Below are 19,347 nucleotides of genomic sequence, written 5' to 3' on the forward strand. Positions count from 1 at the left end.
AAGAATGTAAGCTTCTCAAAGGCAGTGCCTCCATCTGACTTAGTTTACCCTATAGCCTGTAGCTTAAAGTTGCCTCCTTAGTACTTCATTGAATAAAGTAATTGCAGAACTAAAAAACATACTGAAATTTTCGAGCTTACCTTTTCACATAATGTAACTATGAATTCCACCTACTGTTTTTTGAGGTATCTCATTTACTTGGATTTCAATACGCCATTTTCAACCCAGAGTGGTGCTGGGGCAGGGCAGGTGGAGAGAATTATAAATCGAAAATGTGGAGAATTGCGCAAATCTCTGAGTAGCTAACGGGCACATGTCACAATATTATCTGTATTATCATTTTCTATGGGGGAAGTGTCTGGGTGTCAGAGCTTAAAGGATCAAGTTAAAATACCCCTGTTTTATAGTCAAGTTATTCTGATATCTGACCCTATCTTTATCAATCACCTTTATCACCTGTGTGGTATCTCCCCAACCAGGAGGATCTCTCATTTTTCCAAATACATGCCAGGCTTCTCTCACTTTTGCGATTATTCTGACTGCCTGATGTAGGATGACTTCCCGGGTGTCTCTCTATTCACACACTTCCCACTCATCCTCACAAACCCACTCAAGTTCTCTTCCTGCCGGAAGCTTCTACTGACCAACAAAGCCCATGCTGATTTCCTGTCTGAAAATCAACAGTTTGGAGGGTCTGGATCCAATGTCCTTGGTTTCTGTAATTCAAATCACAACTAGATAAGCTCTAGCATGCTAGAATCCTAAAAACCAGGCTCCATGTTAACTGGGAGTGAACACTCTACATTTTTGCTTTTTCTCTAATTATATGCTGTCTGGAAACTTATTCTCCCCAACCTAAAAAATACAAGCTACTCAAAGAAAGCTTTGTGTTATATATCTTTGATATCCTGCAGGGTTTCTGATATGATCCTAAGCATAAACCCTCCATAAAGGTTGATTCACATAAGCAACCCTGTAAACTGACTGTACTACATTAGGCCAGGTGTGGTGGCTCACGCCTGTAATCCCAGCACTTTGGGAGGCCAAGGCTGTCGGATCACCTGAGGTCAGGAGTTCGAGACCACTCTGTCCAACATGGGGAAACCCCATCTCTACTAAAAATACAAAAATTAGCCAGGTGTGGTGGCACATGCCTGTAATCCCAGCTACTCGGGAGGGTGAGGCAGGAGAATCACTGGAACCCGGGAGGCGGAGGTTGTGGTGATCCAAAATCACGCCACTGCACTCCAGCCTGGGTGAAAAGAGCGAAACTCCCCCCTCAAAAAAAAAAAAAACAGCACTAAATTCATAGCCCCCCAATCTAGTATTATTTAGCCTATTCTAAGTCTCAGCAGGCTGTTTCCCAGAGGATGACTCCCAAAGCAGGACTTTAAACATAAGGAATAAAACAGCACCAGCTTCCTTGGGTCCAGACCAGATAGGATACATTTCCCAATTCCCGCCCCACCTCACATACACACATACATGAAAGTCTGCAAAATTCAGTCTGATATAGGCATTATCCAAATAACCCTGCCTGTTACCAGGATCGTCACTTAATTATGGTCCATTTCCTGAGCATTCAGCCAAAGGAAGATGTAAAGTGCCGTGACTGCTTCTGCAGAGCTCACAAATTAAAAACCTTGAGGTTTTCTGTGGTTTCCGAAGCAAAGCCGGAAAAGCTGAAAGATGACTGATATGGTTAATACATTTATTGGCATTAGGACATTGTTGTTTTATTGCTGGTATCAGGGTGATATCATTTTTCATAAAGACACCATAATTGTTCTTGAATGTCATAAAAGGTGAAATTCATTCTCATGAAAATTAAAGAGAATATTACAATGCTTCAGTCAAAAGGGGACTAAATGATACAGATGATAAAATGTACTGGCTTTAAATTTCTGTCCATAAACCAGGAGTGAGACTAAAGATAATTAGGCTAGAGATGAAGACTGTAATAACCTGGAATTAGTTTAGGCATCCCTTTAATCTCATTTATTCATGGCATAGACTATTCATTGGGAAATCTGTTTTCCTTCATTGGCCAATATTTTAGCTGTCTATGGCCCAAATGAAAACACTGAATGGCGGGATGAAGAGATTGTAATGAAAATACATCTTACTGAAGATGGCAGAAGCAACTCACTTCTCACTAAAACACACAAGACCTAGGACCTAAAGTAACTAATGTGTCAAGTCCTTTTTTCAAAATATTTAGACTTTCATCCCCTCAACCAACAGATTTTTTTTTTTTTTTTTTTTTGAGACGGAGTTTAGCTCTTATTGCCCGGGGTGGAGTGCGATGGCACTATCTCAGCTCACTGCCACCTCCACCTCCCGGGTCAAGCAATTCTCCTGCCTCAGCCTCCCGAGTAGCTGAAATTACAGGCACCCACCACCACACCCAGCTAATTTTTTGTATTTTTAGTAGAGATGAGATTTCACTCTGTTAAGCAGCCTGGTCTTGAATTCCTGACCTCAGGCAATCTACCTGCCTTGGCCTCCCAAAGTGCTGGGATTACAGGCGTGAGCCACCTCGCCTGTCCTGCCATCAGAAATTTTTAAGGGCAAATTCTAGAATCTGTCACATACAAATTCCTTTTTTGACCTGCTGAGGTGATGAAACTTGGAAAGTGTTTAGGAATTCCTTTCTGCTGTATGTCCAAATTCCATTTCTTCCTCTTCTCCACCCCCATCTCAACCTGAGCCCCACTAAAAATTCCTTCTGCTGCCAAGCACCTTAGAAAACCTTTACATTATTTATTGTTTTCTGTGGATTCATTGTGTGTTGGAAGCCTCACAAGAAGCTGAGTGCATAGTTTCAGGGCAATAAAACAGTCAGAGCAAATGGCAAACTCTTTGGTTTGGCACTGAGGAATCCAGCATGCATCTGTGCATTCCTCCCTGTGTGGCTGGAAACCTCTCAAATCTGGTCCTCAGTTTATGTCCCTCGGGTGACTGGTTCTTTGGTTATTCTATGGGAGAAAGCCCCTAACAGAAATGCAACATCATGGGCCAGCAATTCCCAATTTTCACGTGCACAGATGTCTCTTGGGGGTCTTGCTAAATGTAGATGCGAATTCAGGAGATCTATGTATAGGGTTGAAAACTCAGCATTGCTAAGAAGCTTCCAGATGATGCTACGAAGCTGGTTCATGGGTCACACTTTGAAATGAAAGGCGTGCATTAGCTCACCTTCAGTACTAGATTGGGCTTCCTGCAATTCAGTCAGTGCTTACACTTGCCTTCATTAAAACAAATTTGAAATTAGCCCCATTCACAATGTTTGCAAAAATGAATTCATTTCATTACCATTTTGATCCTGTATTTACTTGGAGGCAAAATAGGTATTAATTAATCTGGGGAATGAGCTGGGTGAACAAGGAAAAACTCTTTGATCTTTTTACTAAAGCATTTTTCTTTCTCACTTTCCAACTATATATTTTGCTTCCTTGTTAAAGTAGCTAATGCCAATTTCATCTTGCAGTTTATTAAAAAGTGCATCTTGGCTAAGTACAAATCAGTTCCAGAAATGTCACTGAAGCCCATGTGCATCAGGCACAAGGATTAGACAGAGCAGAGTTTTGCATGGCCTGTTTTATTTTGCTCACCCAAAAGGAATCTCATGTTCATTCCAACCCAGATGTCATTTGGGGTGGTATTATATAGAAATTCCAGTAATTAAACTCACTAAACTATGACCAGCTGACATTAACCCTGTTGTTAGGTCACAAATTGCTTCCTTCTCTTGTATGAGAAGATATCTAAGAGCTCCTCTGTATTCTGAATTAGTCACAAGCTCTCAGGAAAATGACCTCTGAAGACATGAGCTCAGAAAGTCACAGTGATCAGCAAGAAATTTGTATGTGTCTGTAAGTGTAATGTCCACGGGCATATGTACACAGACAGGCTAAGTGAGATGGGGGAAGAAAAACAGTGAACTTGAATTTCAGATGTTAGCACAGACATATTAGCATCATGACCTAAAGGAAGCATCCTCTCCTTCAGAGGAAAGCTCGGGGGGAGAAGATATTTTATCAAAAGGCCTAGAAAGGTCAGAAGGTCAGAAAAAAATCAAAAGCTATAAAAAATGGCACTGGAGACTCTGTCCTGCATCTCAAATAACAGTTAAAGAAATGTATCTACTTTCTACACACCTACTATATGCACACTAGTCGTCAAAATACAGAAAAACTAAAAACATAGTAAAAGCAAGATATTGTTCAGCTATTATTTACTGATACCTCCCATTAGGAGTGCAAACCATTGCCCTCAAGGGCCCACTTGGGTAGACAATATTGTGAAGGCCTCAACAATGTCCTCTTCTGTCCTAAAGCTCAGTTGGGAGGCACAAGGGAAAGACAATTACATTACAAGACTGTCTGTATAAGGTATGGAGCAGAGCCTAACGTGACTACAGGTATCAAAAAAGGATTCATGAGTAGAATGGGATTTGAGCTCCACAGAATGTGTAGCAGAAAAAGCAGCACCAGAGCTGAGCAGAAAGATTTGCTCAAAAGGATATTTTTGTCTATTAAGAAAGACTTGAGCCGTTAGACATATTATTAGAAAACAAGTAAAATAAAATTTTAATGAAAATTAAAGAAAAAGTTAAGAATACATACTACTGAACTTATGCATATTGATCTCCCTCTCACACACACAGAGTAAATATAGATAAACCTAGGCACAGTGTTGTTGTCAAGAAAACAAGTCTTCTCTCCTGTAAGAGTAGTAAAAGATGAGCAACTAAACTGAAGGTGGAAAATACATCTTATTCCCTTTTCGAGCTTCAGGATCCAGCATGGGGTCTTGTTGCAGCAGGTGCACAAGACTGTCTGAATGATAAAGGAATAAAACATCATTTATTATTTGAGTTCCAGGTCAGAAATGAGAATCTCCGTGAGTATTTCTGCATCGCTCTCCTGAATCTCTCTGCTGTTTCAGCTGGCACTGCCTTCCCTTCCTCCTTGGCAGTTCCACAGCCTTGACAACTGCACTTAGGCATCCTAAAAACAAGAAATGATTCATAAAGCATCTTCAGAGATCCTTTGAAAACACTTGTGGGATGGTTGTGATGACATAACAACAAGCTATCTTTTCGTTTAAAATCATCTTATTAGGCCGGGCGCGGTGGCTCAAGCCTGTAATCCCAGCACTTTGGGAGGCCGAGATGGGTGGTCACGAGGTCAGGAGATCGAGACCATCCTGGCTAACACGGTGAAACCCCTTCTCTACTAAAAAAATACAAAAAACTAGCCGGGCGAGGTGGCGAGCGCCTGTAGTCCCAGCTACTCGGGAGGCTGAGGCAGGAGAATGGCGTAAACCCGGGAGGCGGAGCTTGCAGTGAGCTGAGATCCGGCCACTGCACTCCAGCCTGGGCAATAGAGCAAGACTCTGTCTCAAAAAAAAAAAAAAATTAAAAAAAAATAAATAAAATAAAATCATCTTATTGGTTACCCAGGGGAATTGTGAAGAATACAGAAAATGCTTCAGGCAGGCCAAAGTGTGGAGCATCGAACATTCTCAAGCGTGGTTGACAGAGTATCTTCACCTTTCTAGAGTACAATTTTACTCTACCCATTGCAAATTAAAATTCATATACATTTTAACACTTCCACCTCTGGTGATTTTTTCCTACAGCTATACCCACATGCACAATGATCTACAGACAAAAATATTTATTGCAGTATTGTTTGTAGAAGCAAAATACTGAAAACCTAGTAAATGTACATTAGTACAGGGATGGCCAAATGAGTTCTGGTGTGTTCATCTAATAAACACTATACAATCAAGAAAAAAAAAAAAAGAAACAATTTCCAAGATCCATTGTTAAATTGAAAAGAAATCAAGATATACAGCAGTAGATATAATGAGTGGTTTCAAAGGAATGCATACACACATAAATTATCGTTAAGTGCATAGAACCTCTTTTAAAAGATGTACATATCGATCTCTGGTGTTTTGGAAAAAAAGTAAAAATAAAAAAAGATGTACAATGAGTTAGAAATAATAATTACCTCAGGGGCAGGGAAATTTGGGGGCTAAAAGAGAGCCGTAACTTATCATGTAAACTTTTCTGTATCATTTGCTTTTACCAAGTATCCACATTAGTTTTGAAGAACAATTTTATAAAATTACTGTTTAGAGAAACAGAAAAGCTTGAGGGTATTTAGATACCACGTTCAGCCTCAGGATGGCAGTCTAGTTCTTCCATTTTTTTCATTACCCTAACCAGAACTTAATTTGGATTTCCTCTGAGTGTTCTCTAACTTCACCTGCAATGTCTGAATCTGCAGTGAATTCAATTATTAAGGAACTACTTCCCCAAAAGGAAGACTTCAGTTTTATTCTATTTAATCCACTTCATCATTTTCTTTTCTAACTTTCTCTCCCTTTCAAATGCTTTCCAGTCCAATCTCACCTCCCTTACCACAGATTGCACCTGCTAAAGTGAAGTTTTCCCATTACTAGCTTGATGGGTGGTCAGTTTCCAGAATCTTTCCCTAAGGAATCCCATTTAGACACCATAGATGTATATGCCTTGTTTTCTCATTATTCTAAGTGGTGTTTTTATTTTATTCCCTTTTTAACCCCTATTCCTCCAGCTCTACCCACTATATAGTGAGTATATTATTCTATACCCACTATGTGGGAGGGGGAGCTTCTCAATGGTGCATTTCATCTCAAAAACATTGTAGAACTATTCATAGGGTCAAAGTTGGTTTCTCTGGCTTAAGTGGTGGATGAGGAGGGGTATGGTGACCCACCTGCTCACTTATTCATCCCACTGTTTACCTACCCTTCCTCTCCATTCTACCCCAACCCTATGGACAATTTTGCAGGATTGCCAAAAGATGCTAGGATTCCACAGTTAGCCTTTGAAAACCTCTAATCTAGAGCAAGAAAACCTGGCAATATGAGAAATCTGCTCAAGTCAATATTTTCAGAAAGAGGAATTTATTATGGTGAAATGAGGAGAATGCAGATCTAGGATTTAGTTCTTCTAATCTGAATTAGAAGAACTACAGAGCATGCCTAAAATATTTTGTGCAGCAACCTTCTAGGAAAACCACAGCACATTAGTAAAATGGCAGCTAAACAGATTCCTGTCTGCCAAAAAAGAATCTACTATTTTTTTTAAAGGTGAGAATAGAGTATTTTAATTTTTTATGATTCCAAGAAAATGTTATAAAGGTTATACCTACAAAGCCTGTCTTCCTAACATGAAAAAAAAATTTTTTTAAATTGATGTGCTAGAAGGCTAGTCTATTACATCTCTCTTTCTCTCTCTCTCTCATCCCAGGCAGGGTTAAACAGCCATGGTTCCAATGCACAGCTGCCTTCTAAGGCAGAAAGATTTATCAGAAAATATCAAGGCCTTGGAGCCCAATTAGGCTCAAATTCCAGCCTTGCCATAAACTTGGGCATGCTACTTGGCCACACTGAATCTCAGTGATATGGTCTGGCTCCATGTCCCCACCCAAATCTCATCTTGCACTGTAATACCCACGTATCAAGAGAGGGACCAGGTGGGAAGTGATTGAATCATGGGGGTGGTTTCCCCCATGCTATTCTCGTGTTAGTGGGTGAGTTCTCATGAGATCTGATGGTTTTATAAATGTTTGACCATTCCTCCTTCACACACTTCCTCTCTTGCCTGTTGCCATGTAAGACATGCCTGCTTCCTCTTCCGCCATGACTGGAAGTTTCCCAGCCATGTGAGACCACCCCAGCCATGTCGAACTGTGAGTCAATTAAACCTCTTTTCTTTATAAATTACCCAGTCTTGGGGTCTTGGGTACTTCAAGCAATATGAGAACAGACTAATACAGGAAATTGGTACCAGGAGTTTGGGGCACTGCTATAAAGATACTTGAAAATGTGGAAGTGGCTTTGGAACTGGGTAACAGGCAGAGGCTGGAACACTTTGGACAGCTCAGAAGAAGACAGGAAGATGTGGGAAAGTCTGGAACTTCCTAGAGACTTATTGAATGGTTTTGATCAAAAATTCTGATAGTGATATGGACAATTAAGTTCAGGCTGAGGTGGTCTCAGATGGAGATGAGAAATTTATGTTTAAAAGGGAAGCAGAACATAAGGGTTTGGGAATTTTGCAGTCAGATAATGTGGTAGAAAAGAAAAACCCATTTTCTGGGGAGGAATTCAAGCTGGCTGGAGAAAGTTGCATAAGTAAAGAGGAGCCAAAGTTAATAGCCAAGACAATGGGGAAAATGCCCCCAGAGCATTTCAGAGAACTTCACAGCAGCCACTCCCATCACAAGCCTGGAAGAGTAGGAGGGAAAATGATTTCATGGGCCAGGCCCAGGGACACAATGCTCTGTGCAGCCTTGGGACACAGCACCCTGAGTCCAAGCTGCTCCAGCTCCAACTGTGGCTAAAGGGGGCTGAGGTATAGCTTTAGAGGTGCAAGCTCCAAGCTTTGGCAGCTTCCACATGGTGCTGGGCATTCCAGTACACAGAATTCAAAAACTGAGGTTTGGAAACCTCTGCCTAGATTTCAGAGAATGTATGGAAACACCTGGATGTCTGGGCAGAAGTCTGCTGCAGGGTTGGAACCCTCATGGAGAACCTCTGCTAAGGCAGTGTGAAAGGGAAATGTGTGGTTTGAGCCCACACACAGAGTCCCCAATGAGGCACTGCCTAGTGGAACTGTGAGAGGAGGGCCACTGTCCTCCACACTCCAGAATGGTAGATCCACTGACAGCTTGCACCCTGCACCTGGAAAAGCCTCAGGCACTCAATGCCAGACCGTGAGGAGCTGACCAAGGCTGTGGGAGCCCACACCTTACATCAGCATGCCCTGGATGTGAGACATGGAATCAAAGGAGATCATTTTGGAGCTTTGAGATTTAATGATGGCCCTGCTGGGTTTCAGACTTGCACGGGGCCTATAGTCCCTTTGTTTTGACCAATTTATCCTGTTTGGAATGGAAGCATTTATACAGTATCTGTACCCTTACTGTATCTTGGAAGTAACTAACTTGCTTTTGATTTTATAGGCTCCTAGGTAAAAGAAACTTGCCTTGTTTTGGATGAGACTTTGGACTTGAACTTTTGGGTTAACCCTGAAATGAGTTAAGACTTTGGGGGACTATTGGGAAGGCATGATTGTGTTTTGAAATGTGAGAGAGACATGAGATTTGGGAGGGGACGGGGTGGAACGATATCATTTGGCTCTGTGTCCACACCCAAATCTCATCTTGAACTGTAATCCCCACGTGTTGAGAGAGGGACCAGGTGGGAGGTGACTGGATCATGGGGGTGGTTTCCCCCATGCTGTTCTCATGTTAGTGAGTTCTCATGAGATTTGATGGTTTTGTAAGTATTTGGCAGTTCCTCCTACTCTCTCTCTCTCTCTCTGTTTCTTTCTGTCTCGCACCTGCTGCCATGTAAGGTGTGCCTGCTTCCCCTTCTGCCATGATTGTAAGTTTCCTGAGGACTCCTCAGCCATGCAGACCTGCAAGTCAATTAAACCTCTTTTCTTTATAAATTACCCAGTCTCAGGCAGTTCTTTATAGCAATGTGACAATGGACTAACACACTCAGTTACTCTCTTGTAAAACAAAGCTGATGTCTGTAAGCAGCATGGTGTAGTAGTCAAGAGCTTGGAATCTGAAGTTAGAATGCCTGGGTTCAAACCCCAGCTCTAGCACCTTCTAGTTGTGCTATGTTGGGTAAGTCTCACCACTTCATGCTTCAGTTTCCCCAACCATAAAGTAGGGCGAATACTAGTACCTATCTTATAGGGTTGTTATGAAGATTCAATAAACTGTCTTTGGAAATGACTTAATAAGTGCTATGTAAGTATTTGTTAAGTATTAACACATAGTAGCATTATGTAGTAAAATTCAAATTACAACAGACAGTTAAAAGAGGAAATGATAAGTGCAATGAAACAGGACTGGATGTGGGAGTATTGGAAACTGATGGTTTCCATCATAAGCCCTTATAATGGCTATGATGTGATTGCTTTATTATTGTTCATGTACATGCATTACTTTGATTAAAAAAAAAACGTTGAAAAATAAAACCCAGAGTACTTGATGTTACGTATTAGTCATGTTATTTAATCTCACTGAATCTGCTCTCACTCTCATAAAATTAGGAAAATAACCTCACTCATTGTTTATTATCCTCCTATATCTTTATTTCTAGGAGGAAACACTGTTTCTGAGTATATAGGACAACTAGCTATGTGACCTTGGAAAGTAATATAATCTTCCACAGCCCTGTTTCATCAGAACTGGGTTGAACTCTGAAGTTCTTCTCAGCAATGAGGCCAACGCATGATATTTTGTTGCCTTTTTTAGCTTCAAAAAATACAAATGTATTACCTTACAGTTCAGTAATACACGCTCTCACTAGGCCAGAATCAAGGTGATTGCAGGACCATGTTACTTTCTGAAGGCTCCAGGGAAGGTTTTGTTGCTTGTCTTTTCCCACTTCTCAAGGCTACCCTCATTGCTTGGTTCCGACCTCCCCACATCTTCAAAGCCAGGAACAGCTGATAGAGTCCTTTTCCCACAGTATCACTCTGACCTCCTCTTCCAGTTTTTATTCCTTCAACCTTCACTCTACTTTATTTCTTTTAATTGAGGTGAAATTCACATAACATAAAACTAACCATTTCAAAGTGAACAATTCAGGGACATTTAGTACATTCATGATGCTGTGTAATCACTACCTCTATCTAGTTCCGAAATATTTCATCACCCCTAAAGGAAACCCCACACACATTAATCAGTGCTCCCCATTTCCTGCTATCCCTACTCCCTGGCAACCACCAATCTGCTTTCTGTTTTTATGAAGTTACCTATTGTGGATGTGTCTTATAAATGGAATCATACAGTAGAATTCCACACAGCACACTGAGGTTCATCCATGTTGAGGCATATGCCAACACTCAATTCCTTGTTATGGCTAATACATATTCCACTGCATAGATATACCACAATTTGTTTACCCTCTCATCCACTGATTGACATTTGGATTCTTTCCACCTTTTGGCTATTTTGAATAGTGCTGTTATGAACATGCTTGTGTATGTATTTATTTGAATACCTGCTTTCAATTCTTTTGGATATACACCGGTAGGAGTTGCACTCCTGTGCAACTCTGTGTCCCATGGTCATGCTAAGTACCACCCATGGTCATGCTAAGTACCACCAAACTGTTTTCCACAGAGGCTGGACCAAATTACCTTTAATTTTAATACATCTGCAGAGAACTCCACTCCCTTCCTTCATGTAGCTGCCAATGCTGCCCAGGATTGCAGGGGTTCCTCTGACATTAGCTATAGCAGGAACGTTCCAAGAGCTTCCAACAAGCAAGACTGCCAGAAATACCTAGAAGGTTGACAAGTCTTTTTTTTTTTTTTTTTTTTTTGACAGAGTCTCGCTTTTGTTGCCCAGGCTAGAGTGCAATGGTGCAATATCAGTTCACCGCAATCTCCGCCTCCAGGGTTCAAGCTATTCTCCTGCCTCAGCCTCCTGAGTAGCTGAGATTACAGGCACCCACCACCACACCCAGTTAATTTTTGTACTTTCAGTAGAGATGGGGTTTCACCATGTTGGCCAGGCTGGTCTCGAACTCCTGACCTCAGGTGATCCGCCCACCTCAGGCTCCCAAAGTGCTGGGATTACAGGCGTGAGCCACCACACCTGGCCAAAGATTAACAAGTCTTTCTAAAGAGTTTTAGAATTTTAAAAACTTGTGATGAAGCTGCTTTATGACAGGCACATGCTCAAAAAACGTTGAGTGTTTAGTAAACGTGAGAAATAGCATAAAGTCAAATAAGCCAACTGGCTTTTAGAAGCTGAAAAGTAAAACAACAACAATTTCACAGTCTGTATCTTTTTTACAACTTTTTATTCATTTGGCAAAAACTTATTAACTGCCTGCTGTGTGCCTAGCATGGTGCACTGATTATAGAACATGATTCTTGTTTTCAGAGAACTCATGATCTAGCTAAGAAAACAGATGATAAGCAAATAATCATGCTAAACTTTGACAAGTACTGAGAAGGGGGTGTGTAAAGCATTATGAAGGTTCAATAGTAGAGAAGTTTAGTGTGCCTGAGAAGCTGGAAAAAAAAAAAAAAACCATGGCAGGAAAAGAGATTTTCAGTTAGATCACAAAGATTGCATAGGAATGCGTTCCTCAGAGATGGGCTGAGGCTTACGGTGCTATAATCAAAGGCTTGGGAGCATACAATTGCAAGATAAATTTGGGGAATCCTTAAATAAACAAGCTTAGAAATAATGGAGTATGTGAAGGTAAGTATGAGGAGTGAAAGTGGAAAGGAAATATCTTACCAGCCAGAAATGAAGGGGATGAAGGGACTTCTGCCAGCATTTGACCATCTCCTTGAAGAGCAGCCCACTCCCCAACACTGAGAGTCCTTGCGGTATCAGCAGCCTACAGAGGCTTAGCATTGGCATCAAGCACATGCAGGAATGTGTGACTTACTTCTGGGGGCATTATTAAGAAGATTTCAGTTGGGTGCGGTGGCTCATGCCTGTAATCTCAGTACCTTGGGAGGCTGAGGTGGGCGGATCACCTGAGGTCAGGAGTTTGAGACCAGCCTGACCAACGTGGTGAAACCACGTCTCTACTAAAAATACAAAATAAATTAGCTGGGCATGATGGCGCATGCCTGTAATCCCAGCTACTCAGGAGGCTGAGGCAGGAGAATCGCTTGAACCCAGAAGGCAGAGGTTGCAGTGAACCGAGATCGTGCCACTGCACTCCAGCCTGGGCAACAAGAGTGAAACTCCATTTAAAAAAAAAGGAAGAAGAAAGAATTCAAGACTTTAGAACGGCATTTCTCTGAATTTCTAAGTGGATTTCTCAAAATTCTAGAAAGCCCTATAGTACAGTATATAAGCATATAAGCTTTGGAATTGAACAGCCCTGAGTGACTACTGTTTCTCTCTAAACAACAGTTTTCTTACCAGTAAAATGGCCTAATGGCAACATTTATCTTGTAGGATTCTGAGAAGATTAAATGACCAAAATGTGCATACATTTACTAATATAGTATCAAATACACAGTAAGCATTTGTAAATGTGGCCTAATATTCTTGGTAAGAGGCTTTATGAAGTCAAACAGATCTGGTACTTGGGAAAAACTATCTAGTTCAGCTTTCTTTTGTGAAACATTTGGGTCAAGGGGGTCAGTTATGGCATCAAAATCTTTATCACAAAAATTCTGAGAAGATCAGGATTTTTTTGTTGTTGTTAGTAGGCTTAGAAAGAAAAACATCTATGATATCTAGTTCTTTGTGGAATCTTAAATAGATTGCTTCTCTTGAGAATTTTCCAAGACGTGTTCTCAGCTGAAAAAGCACACATCTCTGTGATATTTTCCCATACTTCTTGAACATACCCCTGAATAAAGGTCAAGTGTGACTAGGAGAAGGAACTCAAGTTTTTAATAATGGTAGTCTCTCATTGGTTAACATCATCTCGAGTATATTACATTAGTGTTTGCTATTCAAGTACTTGTAACTTTTCAAAGATTTACATTCCAGACTATCTAAATAACTCAGCAAAACCTAGACTTACCTTGACTAAACTCTACACTCAAATAAATTTAAATTTAGAAAAATGGAGATGATTCTGACATGGCTTCAAGATTTTTCTTCAAAATCTGTCATATTTAACCACGGCACCCAGGCAGAAGTTTATTCCTTCCACAGTGACAAAGAAGAAGACAGACCAAAGAGATCAAGTTCAGACATTGAGCATGCCTTAGCTTCACTCAAAAAAGAACTGGTAAGAACATTGGAAATATTGTTAAATTTACACAAAGAGAAAGATGGGAGGCAACATTAACTGGATCATGGGAACCATAACTGAGAAGTAGATAACATGTCTAGTGAATAACTAAAAATTAGCTGAGAGTAGAAAATGCTGCATATATTTTACATGCAGAGCATCTTTTCCTAGTAAAAGTTGTTTAGAGTGACTTTTTTAAATTTATTTTTACAAAAACAAGAAATGCCCACCATAATGGCAATGTATGGTTCTGTATAGGCAATGTATTTGCCTAAAATCTGATAACGTATAAAGCCATCAGCAATTTATTGATATATAGCTACATCTCCCCTGATATACCCATGAACGATTGAGGGTCACTTCTTCATTTGCTCTACTGCTGTTTCTGGGCTATTCTTAGAACTGTAATCAGCAGGGAATTTCCTATGCTCTGAAAATGTCTAAGATCTACCCTTATTAAATGCTACATTTTCATCAAACTTAAAACTTAGGCACAGCTTCTTCAGTTTTAAAAAAACAAACAAACATTGCACCATTAGGAACTACTATACTTTAAATATTGTCATTGTGTTTGGAAAATCATCCTCTTTGTCTTGTCTAATAATTGGTTTCCAAGTGACTGCTCAAAGAGTGAATTTATCTTCAATGTCAAATACTCTGACATTGGACTTGATGATTCTGAATGTGTTTGCAGTGTTAGATGACTCCAAACAAACACAATAACTCTGCACAGGAGAAAAACTGTCTCAACATCAGTTTTCTGTTCAATTCCTATAATTTACTTGTTTATAATTATCTTTCCATTACATTAGCTGTTTGTCTGAGAGACAGACATAGCTTCATTAGCCATCACAGTGAGCTGGGGAAAGGCAGAACTACTGATCCACTTCCAAAGCACCTCAGCAATGTGGGGGTTATGATGATGGGCTGATGAATTTAAAAGTTTTAATTTTAGTTTTCAAAGCAAGTCAAAATTATTCAAATAGTTTCTGTGGTTTCTTTCTTTTTTGGAGATTTGTTTTGATGTTTTAACCTTGAAGGTCTGGCTCTGAAACTAAATTTCCAATCTCATTGAAATTCTCTTAAAACAAAACAAGTAATCTATGCACTAGAAGCACTAAACCCCCAGAACTAGAAGGTGACTAGGTAACCAGAATGGAATGCTGAATTTCTTATGACAATTGCAAGGACCTGAGTATTAAAAGTGGGTAGTTAGTCCACCTTTTAGCCAATACAAAAGTTGACAATAATTAAGATAATGAAATCATCGACTGACAGATTTGTGAATGAATGGAGGAATTATTGAGTAATCCTGGCAGGGTCAAAGTAGCTCATCTTAGAAAAATGGATAGCTCAGCATGGGGGCAAAAGATACCATATTTCTGTTTAGAAATGTTGGAAATAGAAGTTTTACCTTTCCTTAGCCTTGTTAGTGGTATCTCTTTAAATGAATGCATTTTTTCATGAATACTTATTTCTTTTCCAGTTGGTTATATGGATAAAATAAAATACTGTTGACATTATTTGCTCACTAAGAAGTAATATGTCACTAGGGCAAATGAAAACTCATCCTGATTTATTTCTGGTAAATTGAGGCCACCTCAATTTATCCTTAACATTGTCCTTTACTGTTATCTTAGACAAAGGTGCCAATTGTTTGATAACCTTTATCCATTAATTATATTTGCTTTATTATTTATAGACACACACATATTTCTTTCGATATATATAATGACATATATATATTTGTCATATGTATATCATATGTAATCCTTCTACCTGCTTATATCAGCTAAGGGGAAAAGATTCAGTGGTTCAGAAACTTTAGATTGTACAAGAATTATATTTCTACTTCAACAAAAAGAACATCCCTCTTTGACCTAGTCTTCCTAATTTAGTACTCCTTACAATAAAAAACAAAAACTGTGGTGAGAAGATGCAGAGATTTATACATGTCAGAAAACATTAAGGCTAGCTCTTGTTTCTAATTCCAAAATTTTCAGACACTATCCAGCAACCCTCTGAGGTCTAGAGACCGTCCCAGAAACCAGGGGCAACAGTGCCATGTTTGCACTTCTTACCCTTTTTGTTTTTAACGATTTCATGAAATGTTTGTTGTATTCATATTTCAGGAAGTGATCTGACTGGTTCACTATGTAAAAGACCTGAACTTTTATGCTGCATTTTAAAAATAACCACTATTAACATTTCCATCTGAGTTTTATTTTTTATTGCTATTAACAGCCTAGCAAGTACAAGTGATTGTGATATTACATCAGACAAAAATTATTGCCTCCAAGGAGATCACAATCTCATTTAAAACAGCTTTCTTCCTCTCTTTCTCCACTGTTTTTCCCTCCAGCATCAACAAATCAAATGGAAGTCGACCAACACACAGCAGCCTTCAAAACCAAAACTTATTTCCAAGAAAGTTAAAGTCCTTGGGAAAGAGGGGGGAAACATAGTCTGCCAGACACTGTTTTACATTCTTTGTAAATATCTTAATTAAGCTCAGGATAATCCTATGAAATATTTTATACATGAAGCAGCTTAGGCTTAGAGAGCTTGAATGACACACCCAAGGTCACTCTGTAAATGATAGAATTAGGATTTAACCCAAGTCCTGTGTAACTCCAATGACCCTCCTTTTTCCCATAACTTATACCTTCTCCAAAGGTGACAGCCAGCAGGGTGGCAGGTGAACATAAAAGCAAAAGGAAACACCTATTCAGAAATGAAGAAATGAGAATTTTATTATTATCTTGTTCTTTAACTAGAAACGATCCTTAAGAATCACAGTGAGACTGGAGTACAGGTTAGCATCCAACTCAGGGTCCTGCCTAGGTTTCTCTGGTCTCCTCTAAAGCACTGGCATTCATTTCTTCATTCAACACCAATTTACTGGGCACCTAGTTAAGAGCTTAGCACTGTGGGAGTCAACAATACAGTACAGTGAACTACAGTGTTCAGAAGAGCCAAACAATTAACAGGTAAATAAACAAAAATATAAGCAAAATAATTGGGAGGCCTGGGTTTTTCTGACATACTGACATTTGAATTGAGACCCAAAGAAAGGGAAGAAAACAGCTGTAGGAAGAATTTTCTAGGCAGAGAGAACACCAAATACAAGGATCTGGGGCAAGGAAGAGTTTGACTTGGAAGAACCTGAGAACAGGCTAATGTAGCCTCGTGAGCACTTGCGTGGGTGATAGGAAATGGTGTTGAGAGGTAGATGCAGCCTTGAGGTCAAGATGAGCCCGTCCTTTTTCTTCCTGTATTCAACTTTCTATCCCTGTCGACAAACACATGCCCTTTTAGTTTGGATGATGCTCTAGCCAGAAAATACACCATATTTTCATTCTCGGTACACTTCCTACAAGACCTAGCTCTCAGTAACCACGATGAGTGCTACCCAGTGATAACGCCTCACATTTATATGGGGATTTACAAATTATAATGGGCTTTCAGGCATCTCTTTTATTCCTCACAACCAAAGTGTTAGGGTAATTTAGTGGCACCCGGACCGTGGAATCAGTCGCACCTAGACACATCAAAGCTCTGCTACCCCATCAGCTATGTGACCTCAGATTAGTCATCTAATCTCTATCAACCCCAGGTTTCTTGTTTTAAAATAGAAATCTCTCTCTCTGCATTCATTTTGTGAGGATTAAACAGATAAAGTATCCAGATTGCGTAGCACAGGGCCTACCAGACAGCAAGAGTGCAAAACACATGTACGTGTTTTAACCATTCCTTCCCTTTTCTGCAGATAAGAGAACCAGGAATCAGAGAGATAAAGTGACTTGTCTAACAGTATACATTTAGGAGGGGTGAGCACCAACTTTGGATACTTCATCTAAGAGCTTTTCTCTTTCTACTGTAGTGAATCACTGCAAAATAAAAGGAGGCTAATAAACCTGCTTCTGCCCTATGGGAGAGAATATCATGTACAGAGAGAGGGAGGTCAGTTCCTCGGAGTGTGAGATTAGTTTGAGCATTGATCTAAAAACTCTTACCCAAGAATTTCTTCCGGGCATACTTGCTTTCCATTAACCATTTCTCTTTGCCATTTCTGCTGAGCAAAAGAATATATATGTATATATTTTCTGCCCTATGCTTTCTTAAAAGAAAAAACAAATGGAAGTTTCATGAAATTGTGTGGGTGCTCTTTTTATCTTTATCACCCTAAAATGTGCCTGTATTGAAGACAAATAATATTATTACATGCAATGATTAGAACTATGTTCAAAAAATGCTGACATGTCACTAATCCCATGAAATATATGGAAGTTAATTATAACTGAAGCATACCAAAGTCAGCCAGGGGATTGCAATCAACAAGATTCACTAAAGGAATGTGCTGTTCTTTGCTGTGAAGGGACAGGCAGTTCTCTCTCCTTTTCTCCCCCCAACCCCCGCATCTCCCTTCTGCCTTGCCTTCATAACTCCTAAAATGCAGCTCCGTGTTACGAACAAATGCACCATCACCCTGAGAAGGAAAGGAAACATTCACACTGGCTCATGCCCAGGGGATGCTTTAAAAGCCTTGAGGCTGCAGATAGCCTGGTGCTATCTCTGTAACCTTAATCCTGAGACCATTAAATGCCATTTTCTTCTCCCAAGAAGAGCATCCATCAGGTATTCAGCACAGTAGCATCTTTCCCTGAAATATGGTTAGTTGCAAGGCCACCAGAAGTTCAGGCAGGTACTGATTGCTATTAAAGCTCTATTAGGAAGCTTAGGTAAGATTTCAAGAGCTGTGGTTCCTGTGAAAAGGCAATCAGATTTTCTGCCCTAGAGATATAGGATCAATCAGCCTTGGATCAAAGAAAAGCATGGAAGAAGAGAATATGAATGGAACTGGAAATAAGGATTTGGGCTTCTGTTGCTCATTTCCTTTGGCTGTCTGGAGGGAGAATAGTGCTGTCATTGTCCCTAACTCACTGGGAGTTCAATCATTCCTTCATTCAAAATATATTTTATTACACGCTTAAGTGTGCAAGGGACATAATCTTTCCAGTATATATCCCAGAGAACATTAATCATTCAAGAATTTCATTGAGAACTCTACTTTTGTAATTTAAAAAATAAATCTAGAAATGCTGACTACTCTTTTTCAAAAGGCTCAAAATGCACAAAAGTTCTGAGAAGTTTTGCATTTAAAAAACTGATTCTGTTTAATCGAGCATTTCTCAGATTTCTAAGCTTAAGGCCCCTTTCCCATTTTCTGGTTTATAAGAGGGACACTAAAGGTCATTCATACCAGACCTCTTTTTTGCCTATTCCGCTGTTTGAATCCAGCTTGTATCATCCCTAACTCATCATCATGTACCTAACATAAAAAATGGAAGATCCTAATGTCAATGCAGTTCAATCATCAATCTTCCCCTGATGGTTAGTGTTTTTTGACCTTTTTAAAAAATTTTTACTTATCTCAAGACCATAAATCTATTTTCTTATAGGAACTTAACTTTTTAAACTTTTACATTTGAGCAACAATTTATCTAGTATCAAGATTCATTTTTTTTCTCCCATATAACT

At 39.7% G+C, this 19,347-nt stretch overlaps 1 long non-coding RNA gene across 2 annotated transcripts in view; it reads left to right on the top strand.

The window, feature by feature from the left end:
• Positions 1–13,598: 13,598 nt before the first annotated feature.
• The window catches only part of LOC105475939 (uncharacterized), a 94,819-nt gene continuing 89,070 nt past the window's right edge, over positions 13,599–19,347 (top strand). For both annotated transcript variants that reach the window (XR_011606807.1, XR_011606808.1), the window contains exon 1: positions 13,599–13,803. This is a non-coding gene — a long non-coding RNA (uncharacterized lncRNA). The remainder of the gene's footprint in view (positions 13,804–19,347) is intronic.

Source organism: Macaca nemestrina, chromosome 8 (assembly GCF_043159975.1).
Source record: "Macaca nemestrina isolate mMacNem1 chromosome 8, mMacNem.hap1, whole genome shotgun sequence".
Classification (NCBI taxonomy): Eukaryota; Metazoa; Chordata; class Mammalia; order Primates; family Cercopithecidae; genus Macaca; species Macaca nemestrina.